The sequence below is a fragment of the Asparagus officinalis genome, chromosome 4 (genome assembly GCF_001876935.1).
Source record: "Asparagus officinalis chromosome 4, Aspof.V1, whole genome shotgun sequence".
In the NCBI taxonomy this organism is placed as follows: Eukaryota; Viridiplantae; Streptophyta; class Magnoliopsida; order Asparagales; family Asparagaceae; genus Asparagus; species Asparagus officinalis.
In genome coordinates, this window is record NC_033797.1 from 135,619,420 (window position 1) to 135,630,279 (window position 10,860).

Genomic DNA, 10,860 nt, shown 5'->3' on the forward strand with positions numbered 1-10,860 from the left:
TAGCTAATTAAATAAGCCCAGCGTGAATATAGATAAATCATTATTGAACACTTAAAAGGAAAGAATATTTGTTAATTATTTTTTCCCTAACGTTAACACTTAAAGCGGAACATTTGTTAATATATTTGTTGCCCCTAACCGCATCACCCCCCCCCCCCCCCACCCACTCCCAACAAAAAAAAGTGAAGGAGAAATAAAAGCTAAGCTAGGAGTTGTCTCACAATATTCTTCTATATTTTCAAATTGGGTGTTCGGCTATTAAGGCAAAGTATTACCCCTACTTATTTTTAAACACACCAACTTTCAAGAACACCCTTAAGCACAAAACATCAAATTCTATTATTTTTAAATCCAAGTATCCACAACATATGTATTTATACAGTATGTACACAACAAAATCTTAAACTACAAAAATGCCATCTTTTTCTTCCTTTATAATTAATTGTTGATGTTTTCCTCCATAATGCCCAATACCACTTAATTTTCTTGGTCGTCGTCGGACTCTACGAAAGCTCCTTCCATGATTATTGTGTGTTCGGGTCAACTGTTAGGAATTTACCCGTCGGGGCTACGCAAAACCCCTAAGATAGCAGAAACGCAGAATAGAAAAAGTACACCAAGATTTAACGAGGTTCGGCAACTGCCTACGTCCTCGGGAGCCATACAGTAAATTTCTTATTAATCAACAAGAAATTACAAAGCAGAGCAAATCTTAAACTGAGATCTCTCAATAAATATAATATTAACACTGTAGCTACAGTGTTAAACCCTCTTTAATCCCCCCCTCAATAAATAACTGAGTGCTGGAGAAATTAAGTCTCCCCTCAAAATTCACGAGAGCTGGAGAAAAGAGGAACGAGCAGCAAAAATTTGCCGTCGCCGCTTGGGAGAGAACGAGAAGAAGCTTCACCAGATCCGAGCCCTAGGGATTCCCCTTTTATAATGAAGCCCTGGCTGAGCTGTTGACAGTCTGTCAACAGCCTGGATCGCACCTAAAACGAGCGCTCGATCTTGCCTGCAAGTCATCAACTCGCCTGCAGCGCTCGCCTATAACTCGCGAGCTCGCCTACAACTCGCGAGCTCGCCTGCTCAAGTTCCGCCTGACAGAAGCTCGCCTGTGAGTCAATCTCACCTGCAGCGGCGAAGACCTCGCCTGCAAAAGTCACAAGCTCGAGCTAGCCCACCACGACTTCGCCCGCAGCCCCCCTTTCGAGCTTGTCGCCACGAGCTTGCCAGATCTCGTTCGCCTGGATCGCGTTGTTCGAGAGTTCGCTTGTAGCCCCGCTCGCCTGCAAGGTTTGGTCGACACCCCTAATTCCAACAATCTCCCACTTGGAGGCCAAACCGCCGTCAGCAGGCTACCTCTATAAGCATCTCCTTCTGTGTGGCTCCGCCCTCATCATTTATGCATGAAGGCCAACTGAAGTTACGCACAACTCTAATTTCTGAATGGTCACCGCCTTTGTTAACATATCTGTTGGATTCTTACTTCCTGGAATCTTCTCCAGTTTCAACACGTCATCTTCTAACAGGGTTCTGATGAAGTGGTACCGAAGCCTAATATGCTTCGTTCTAGAATGAAATGTGGAATTCTTAGCCAAGTAAATCGCACTCTGACTATCATTGTACAAAACATTCTTCTCCTGTTTGAATCCCAGCTCTGTTAACAAACCCTGAAGCCATATCATCTCTTTACTGGCTTCAGTCACTGCAACATACTCAGCTTCTGTAGTGGACAGAGTGACAATCTTCTGTATCTGTGACATCCAACTAACAGCTGTAGTTCCGACAGTGAATACATAGCCGGTGGTGCTTCTTCGGTGATCAACTTCTCCGCCAAAGTCTGCATCTACGTACCCTTGCACTTCTACCTCTCCCTTACCAAAGTGCAAACACTTATGTGTGGTGCCTCGTAGATATCTCAGAATCCACTTGACCACTTCCTAATGAGCTTTTCCTGGATTCAACATAAACCGGCTGACCACTCCCACTGCATGGCCAATATCTGGTCTCGTACAGATCATTGCGTACATCAAACTTCCGACGGCTGAGGCGTAAGGGACCTGATTCTTACTCTCTTTCTCTTCTTCTGTTTGAGGAGATTGATCATTCGATAGACGAAAATGGCTGGCCAATGGTGTGCTCACTGGCTTGGCGTCACCCATGTTGAATCTTTGCAAAACACGGTTAATGTACTTCATCTGAGATAACTGCAAGAGACCTCTCTTCTTATCTCTCGTGATTTGCATTCCAAGGATCTTCTTTGCTGGACCCAAGTCCTTCATGTCAAACTCCTTTGACAGTTGATGCTTCAAACTTCTGATATCCTCCATATCTACACCTGCAACCAACATATCATCAACATATAATAGTAGGATGATATAGCTGGACTGATATCTTTTGAAGTAGCAACAGTGGTCGGCATTGCACTTATGAAAACCTTCCTTGTGCATAAAGCCATCAAACTTTCTGTACCACTGTCTTAGGGCTTGTTTCAAGCCATACAAGCTTTTCTTGAGTCTGCACATCAGGTTCTTCTTCTTTTCTTTTGAGAAACCTTCTGGCTGGTGCATGTATATCTCCTATTCTAGATCTCCGTGAAGAAACATCGTCTTCACGTCTAACTGCTCGAGATGAAAATCTTCAATAGCTACAATACTCATCACTGTCCTAATAGTATTTAGCTTCACCACGTGAGCGAAAATATCGGTGTAGTCAATTCCTTCCTTCTGCTGGAATCTTTTGACAACTAGCCGAGCTTTATATCTTCTGGAGCCGTCCTGCTCCTCTTTCACCTGGTACACCCATTTGTTGTGGAGTGCCTTCTTACCCTTGGGTAACTCAGCTAGTTTCCACGTCTGGTTTGAAATGAGAGACTTTATCTCATCTTTCATGGCAAGCTCCCACTTGCTCGCATCTCCACTCTGACAAGCTTCATAAAAGCTTTCAGGCTCCCCACCATCTGTCAGCAACAGATAGTTCATGTATCTTCTATTGGGTACAGGAGGACGAGAAGTTCTTCTCAATATCGGAGCTGGTGCGTCAGGCTCGTGCGCACCGTTCTGTCCAACATGCTCTTCTGGTTGAGGACCTTTTGTATTGGGTTTTTCCGAGAGGTTACTCGAGACATCATCTGCATCTATAAATATTGACTCGCTCTCTGAGTCGTCTGTCTTGTGCATGTCCTTGTACATCACCTTCTCGTTGAATAACACATCTCTGCTGCGGATTACTTTCTTGTTTTCATTGTCCCAAATGTGGTAGCCGAACTCATTTTCACCATAGCCGATGAAAGTGCATTTCTTTAACTTGGGATCAAGCTTATTCCTGCCTTGATCACTAATATGCATATAAGTCACACAACCGAAAACTTTGAGATGTAAGAGTTTTACCTTCTTTCCGCACCATACCTCCTCTGGTATTCTATTCTCCAATGGAACCGATGGACCTCGGTTGATTAAGTAAGCTGCTGTGTTGACTACTTCTGCCCAGAACTACTTTGGTAGGACTGACTGTACCCGAATACTTCTGGCTCTCTCTGTCAACGTTCAGTTCATCCGCTCAGCTACACCATTTTGTTGAGGCGTGCTGGGCACAGTTCTCTCCATTCTAATCCCGTGCTCATAGTAGAACTTCTTGAATCCGGTGTCTTCATACTCACCGCCATTGTTGGTTCTGAGCTTCTTTATTCTCAGACCGGTCTCATTCTCGACCATGGCTTTCCATCTCCTGAAAGCCTCAAATACTTCTGACTTATACTTCAGAAAGTAGACCCACACTTTCTGAGAGTAATCATCAATGAAAGTTACAAAGTAGTGTTTCCCACCAATGGACGCGGTTGTGGTTGGTCCCCAAGCATCTGAGTGAACGAGCTCTAGCTTCTCTTTCCTGGGGGTTCTGCCACTTGTCTGAAAGCTGACTCTTTTCCACTCTCTAAGTATGCATTCTTCACACATATCCATCTCCACTGACTGCAATCCTGTGAGTTTTCCCTTTGTGTGTATGATTTTCATCCCCTTCTCATTCATATGACCGAGTCTCTGGTGCCACAACTTTGAAGTCTCATTGCCTGCTGCAACTAAGATCAAACAACGTACACCTGGTGTCATATACAGGATACCAGTCTTCTTGTCTCGGGCAATCGTCATTACGCCCTTTGAGATCTTCCAATCATCTCCATAAAAGGTCGTAGTGTATCCTTCGCCAGCCAACTGGCCTACGGATATTAAGTTCTTTCTCAGGTTAAAAATATTCCTGACGTCCTTCAGCTCCCATACTGACCCGTTCAACTTAATTTTCACCACACATTTGCCCACAATAGCACACGGTTGATCATCACCAAGATATATGTATCCAAGATTTCCTGGAATATACTTCTCGAAGAATTCTTTCTGAGAAGTGGCATGGAACGACGCTCCTGAATCTAACACCTAAGATTCCTCCTTGCTCTCCAAAGAGCATATCAATGCGCTGAATCTAACACCTAAGATTCCTCCTTGCTCTCCAAAGAGCATATCAATGCGTCGTCTCCTCCTGAGGTAGAAGTGACATTCACCTCTGCCTTCTTGCTCTCCAAAGAGCATATCAATGCGTCGTCTCCTCCTGAGGTAGAAGTGACATTCACCTCTGCCTTCGCCTCCTTCTCCTTCTGAGCACTCTTGCACTGATTCTTGTAATGCCCGGTCTTTCCATAATTCTAACACTCGATAGCCTTCGAGCTGTTGCTTAGATTACTTGACTTGGACCTCCTGTCCTTTGATCTATCTCTATAGTTTGATTTGCCTCGTCCGTTCCCTCTGATTGAATTTCTACATCTTGACTCTGTATGCAATACTGAAGAGGTTGTAGCTTCACCCGACCCTCTCTGTCGGATCTCCTCACTAAGAACCAGATCACGAACGTCATCGAACTTCAATTTGGTGCTTCCCGACGAGCTACTCACAGCTGTGACTGTAGCGTTCCAACTCTCTGGTAGGGAAGACAAAAGTATCAACACCCGAACTTCCTCATCAAACTCAATTTTAACTTAACTCAATTGGGTTGTGACCGTGTTGAGTTTATTGAGGTGTTGTGCTATTGATGCGCCTTCCGCCATTCTCAGATTGAATATCCATCGCATTAAATGAACTTTGTTTGCGGCTGATGGCTTCTCATACATATTTGAGAGAGCTGCCATAAGACCCGCCGTGGTCTTCTCCTTCGCTATGTTGAACGCAACGTTGCGAGTCAACGTCAATCTGATAACTCCGAGGGCTTGTCTGTCTAGAAGGTTCCACTCATCTACCTTTATAGAATCTGGCTTTTTCCCCGATAGTGGTTGATACAGATTTTTCTGATACAGATAATCCTCTATCTGCATTTTTCAGAATCCAAAATCTGTTCCATCAAACTTCTCAAGTCTCATTCTTCCTTCATCTGCGGCTATAGCTCCTACTTGAATCTGACTTCCTCTAGATCGTTTTACGCTCTGATACCAGTTGTTAGGAATTTACCCACCGGGGCTACGCAAAACCCCTAAGACAGCAGAAACGTATAATAGAAAAAGTACACCAAAATTTAACGAGGTTCGGCAACTGCCTACGTCCTCGAGAGCCACACAGTAAATTTCTTATTAATCAACAAGAAATTACAAAGCAGAGCAGATCTTAAACTGAGATCTCTCAATAAATACAATATTAACACTGTAGCTACAGTGTTAAACCCTCTTTAATTCCCCCTCAATAAATAACTGAGTGTTAGAGAAATTAAGTCTCCCCTCAAAATTCATGAGAGCTGGAGAAAAGAGGAACGAGCAGCAAAAATTCACCGCCGCCGCTTGGGAGAGAACGAGAAGAAGCTTCACCAGATCCGAGCCCTAGGGATTCCCCTTTTATAGTGAAGCCCTAGCTGAGCTGTCGACTGTCTGTCGACAGCCTGGATCGCACCTAAAACGTGCGCTCGATCTCGCATGCAAGTCATCAACTCGCCTGCAACGCTCGCCTACAACTCGCGAGCTCGCCTACTCAAGTTCCGCCTGACAGAAGCTCGCCTGTGAGTCAATCTCGCCTGCAGCTGCGAAGACCTTGCATGCAAAAGTCACAACCTCGAGCTCGCCTGCCACGACTTCGCCCGCAGCCCCCCTTTTGAGCTTATCGCCACGAGCTCGCCAGAACTCGCTCGTCTGGACCGCGTCGCTCGAGAGTTCGCCTGTATCCCCGCTCGCCTGCAAGGTTTGGTCGACACCCCCAATTCCAACATCAACTTCGGGGAATGCTAATGGAGTGTTCATAGGGTACAAAGACAGATCACGTGGGGGAGAGTATTTGGCAAAGGGTCATGAACTCATGATTTTGTTTTGGCACACATGGTGTTTGATTAATATATGATAGAAATATGGTTTCTTAGAGAAGGCCTAATTATGTATATTGGTTTCTTGTACATAAGATGTTTGATAGAAATGTGTGTGAATGATGTTATGTTGAGGATGATCGACTACCAAGAGCCTTTACATTAGAATCAACTTTGTCGGATGGACTTGTGGTTACCATTGTTTCTTTCGGAGATTTGAAGCTACCATTGATCGAAAAGAAAGATATATCACAACTATTAGAAAAATAAATTGGTGCTAGTTGTGCATGCTTGAATTAGAAAAGTGAATGGGAGCTTGCTGTGTATGGTCGAGAGATTTGAAGCAACTGTTTTATTTCCATGTTGTATATGATTCATGCCGTATTAAAAAATATTTTAGTTCTTGAACGTGAGCAAATTTTGTGTGGTTGTGAAATAGAGCTTGTTGTGTTCAATAAATATTTTACTTACAACTATTAGAAAAGTATAAAAACATATAACGTTCTAATTTTGAATGTCAGAGTACAACGTTTTCTGTACAAAGTTGTAGGTGTAAATTTTGATCTCCCGAAAACAGGGAACTTCGTTTGTATTGATAAGAAGGCTTATTACAAACTAATAAATCAAATGTTTACAACAGAAGCGGAGGGAAGTCCCTCCTTGTTTAACGTGGGTTCCTCGGTGGCGATAGGACGCCTCGCTCGGTGCTCGCGCCGAGTCTGCTTCCCTTGGACGATCCGATCGAAGTTGCTGGAGAGCTTCAGTACGCAGTAGAAGCTCGAGTCGATGGAGTTCGGGTCTTCTAGTTCACCGACGATCAGGGCTCAGAACTAGGAGAAGACGCTACAGTGCAAGAGTTATGCAAAGAGCTTGTCGTCGACTCGGTTGGGAGTCGAGAGCCAGTGGTTCAGTTAACTGATTGAATTAATCAATTAACTATGTGTGAACCCCTTTCCTGTAGCCGGGCGAGGTTCTTAAATAGAGGAGAGATGGCGTGGCCGCTCCTTGAATCATGGGATGTGACCATACACTGTTGAGAGACATCTTGCTGTTCATCTGTACCATGAGCGGTCATTCGAGGAGTCGTGTTTGGCATCACGTCAAGTAGGAGCGGGAAAGCCCCTCCTCGTATGTGTGACGACGGTTGTCAGATACTCGAGTGGATCTGACCAACCACCGAGCGCCGGCGGCTCTCACCCTTCGCTTGGACAAGTGAGGTGAGTCGCATTTATGAGGGTGCAGGTTGATTTGGCGTTTGTCTGACCACTTGTACCGTGAGCGGCTATACCGTGTCTTCTCTCTTCAGGCCGAGAGAGGTGGGAAAGCGGGTTCCTGGTACTCGAGTGGGCTTGGACAGCTCGCCGGGTGCTGGCGGATCCGACTCTTGACTCAGACAGCCGAGGTGAGCTGCATTTATGAATGTTCAGGTCGACTTGACACCTGCCCAATCATTCGTACTGTGAGAGGCCGCTTGACGGTCTTGGGGTACTGTGTCCTCTCCCTTGATTTGTGGGATTTGACCACTGATGTAACTGTTCCCATGCTCCCAGTGGGCAGTTGACAGTGAGCTGACGAGTCTGCAGCTTGGGTCTGCAGGCGAGCTTGGGACTGCAGGCAGACTTGGGTCTGCAGGCGAGCTGAGTCTGCAGGCGAGCTTGGGACCGCATGCAGACTTGGCTGCCGGCGAGTGGGATTTGACCACTGATGTAACTGTTCCCATACTCCAAGTGGGCAGTTGACAGTGAGCTGGCGAGTCTGCAGCTTGGGTCTGCAGGCGAGCTTAGGACTGCAGGCAGACTTGGGTCTGCAGGCGAACTGGGTCTGCAGGCGAGCTCAGGTGTGCAGGCAGACTTGGGTCTTGATCCTGCAGGCGAAATTCGAGCTGCAGGCGAGCTCTTGAGCATGGATCGAAGAATAGGCCGTAACTTTCAAACCGTAAGTCGGAATTAGACGAATTATATATGAAAATCGCCTATCTCAACGAGATGGAGCCATCCGAACCCAGCCGAAGGCTTCGGTTCACTTTCTCCGTTTCGCCAAATTCCTTACGGTTTGGGAGATATCTGTGTTTTCCCCCTTTTTTGCTATTTCGGGCGAGGTTTTAGCAGTTTTGTTCTGAACTTCTCTGATAAGGATTTAAAGGCAATTTTTATTGCCTACAAAAGTATCATATCATATCATACTCATTTTAAAAGCACGAGCTTGGGAAAATATTTCGTTAGACAAAAATACCCTTGAAATTCAAATACTAATTCATTAAGTAAAAGTAAGTTGATAAATTGATGAATTCTTATTGGATATACATAATATGAAGGTACAAAATAATTTAAATTAAAATGTAAACTTGAATGAAATGATTAAATATCAAATTTATAAATGTATACAAGATGAAGGGCGTATATGCATAAACCAAACAATTTAACGAGGGAAAATAATGTCTACTCTAAAGATCGAACCCAGGAGCAATGCAAACCTACAAATGTACATAATGTGGACATGTTATCTACAAAATCCACCGCACAAATTAAAGAGACAAAATCATTCTCAAAAATAAAAATTAAAAATTAAAACAAACGATTGTGATCTGAGGACACAACGTGATGATCTCTTACCGACTAAAATTTAAGTAGTCACAGTAGTGCATAATTAGTTTCAAAGTTTAATTATACTATCATTATTTAAATAGAACTCTATTTATAATTATTATCCTCTCACATGCAACATTACATACTAATATATATAAGCTAAAAACTTATAACAATTTTCATGGCACTTTCATCAGCTTTTATATGTATGTGTCTTTGTTATTTTCTTCTTATTAGATTGGATTAGATTATCTTAAAGTAATTAATCATATTTTATATTTAATCTTTTTTCATATTAAGAAATAACAATAATTTTCACAGCACTTTAATATCTATTTTCTTATCATTAGATTAGATTAGATTATTTTAAAATAATTAATTATATTATATGTTTGATTTTTTAAGATAAAAAACTATAATAATTTTCGCAGTACTTTCATCTCCTTCAACATGTATATGTCTTTGTTATTTTCTTCTTATTAGATTAGATTAGATTGTTTAATAATTATTAAATATAAAATTACAACAATTTTCACATTATTTTTATCTATTTTTTCCCTTATAAGATTATATTAGGTTATTTAAAGCAATTAATTATATTATATGTCTGATATTTTTTTTCAAATCACAACGTTTAATTATAGTATTATTATTAAGATAGATGTATTTGTATAAAAGTCAAAGAGAATCTTACACGTATCTTAGATCTCAATGCCAATTGTAATACTTACATATGTGTGTTGGTTAAAATAAATTTCATATATGAGGTTAACTTATATGATCCTACTTTAACTGGATTAGATAATTTAATTTTTTTCTTTACACCCAAACTCTTTCAGAAAACCAAAATAGAGTAGCAATACTATTGCTATATATATCCACAAGACCACAATTATATTGAAAATGAATGAAGAAAATCACACAAATAAAAACCATATTAATTACCCACACACACACTGTTTTCAAAACCACTATTCTCTATCTCCATCTATAATATATCCACATACCCAAATTAAGCTGCTAGAGTTTCTCCTCACCAACTACACTATTGATCAACTCCTTTTTTTTTGTACTTAAATTATATAACATTCATGATGATGAAGACTCACCTGGGTCCTCTGCCTACCTTGAACGCATAAAAAAAATATACTATGCTTTGTAGTTAGTTAATAGTGAGATACTATCATTATAAATAACTTAAATAAAAATGAATAATTCTTAAGAATATACTACGTTCCACTAGTTTCCACTGTAAAGTTGTTAGTTGTTTATTTCTGACCTCAAGAGATTTTTAAAATTAATCTTGATGGTTGTTTACACTAAAAGAATTATGTTAGTGCGCCCATACAGTCTATTTTATTATTTAAAATTGTCAACACTTTTTGTCTCTGATACATATCAATTATGAATAATAATATAATTCGATTGATTCAAGTATATCCTAATATATTTCTAGACTCTTGTCATATCTTTTAATCTTTATTATGTATTGACCTGATATCACAATTGATCGAGACGATAAAGTCATTACTGTAGAATTGTATGGGATAAAGATAAATGTGGAGAAAGATTGATCTCAGCTCAATTAAATATGAAACAAGAAGGAATTTTTAGAAGGGTTTTTCACGCAAAATTTTTAATATGCTTATGTGAATGCTTTTGTCATATAAAATTATATTAGAATTATCATTAATCTTTAGTATATATTTTTTATTTTAAATCTATCAATAATTAAGATATCTTGTAGTATTGTGAAAAGTATGTGTTCTGTGCTGAGCTTATACAAACCATATTAATATTAATTATTTGGTTATATATTTATTAACACATCAACAATATATTATTATATTTTTTTCAAACTTAACACTACATTTTATGACTAAGATAAACAAATTGGAGAGCGATGATTTGATCTAATAAACAAATATGTTACATGAAGTTTGATATA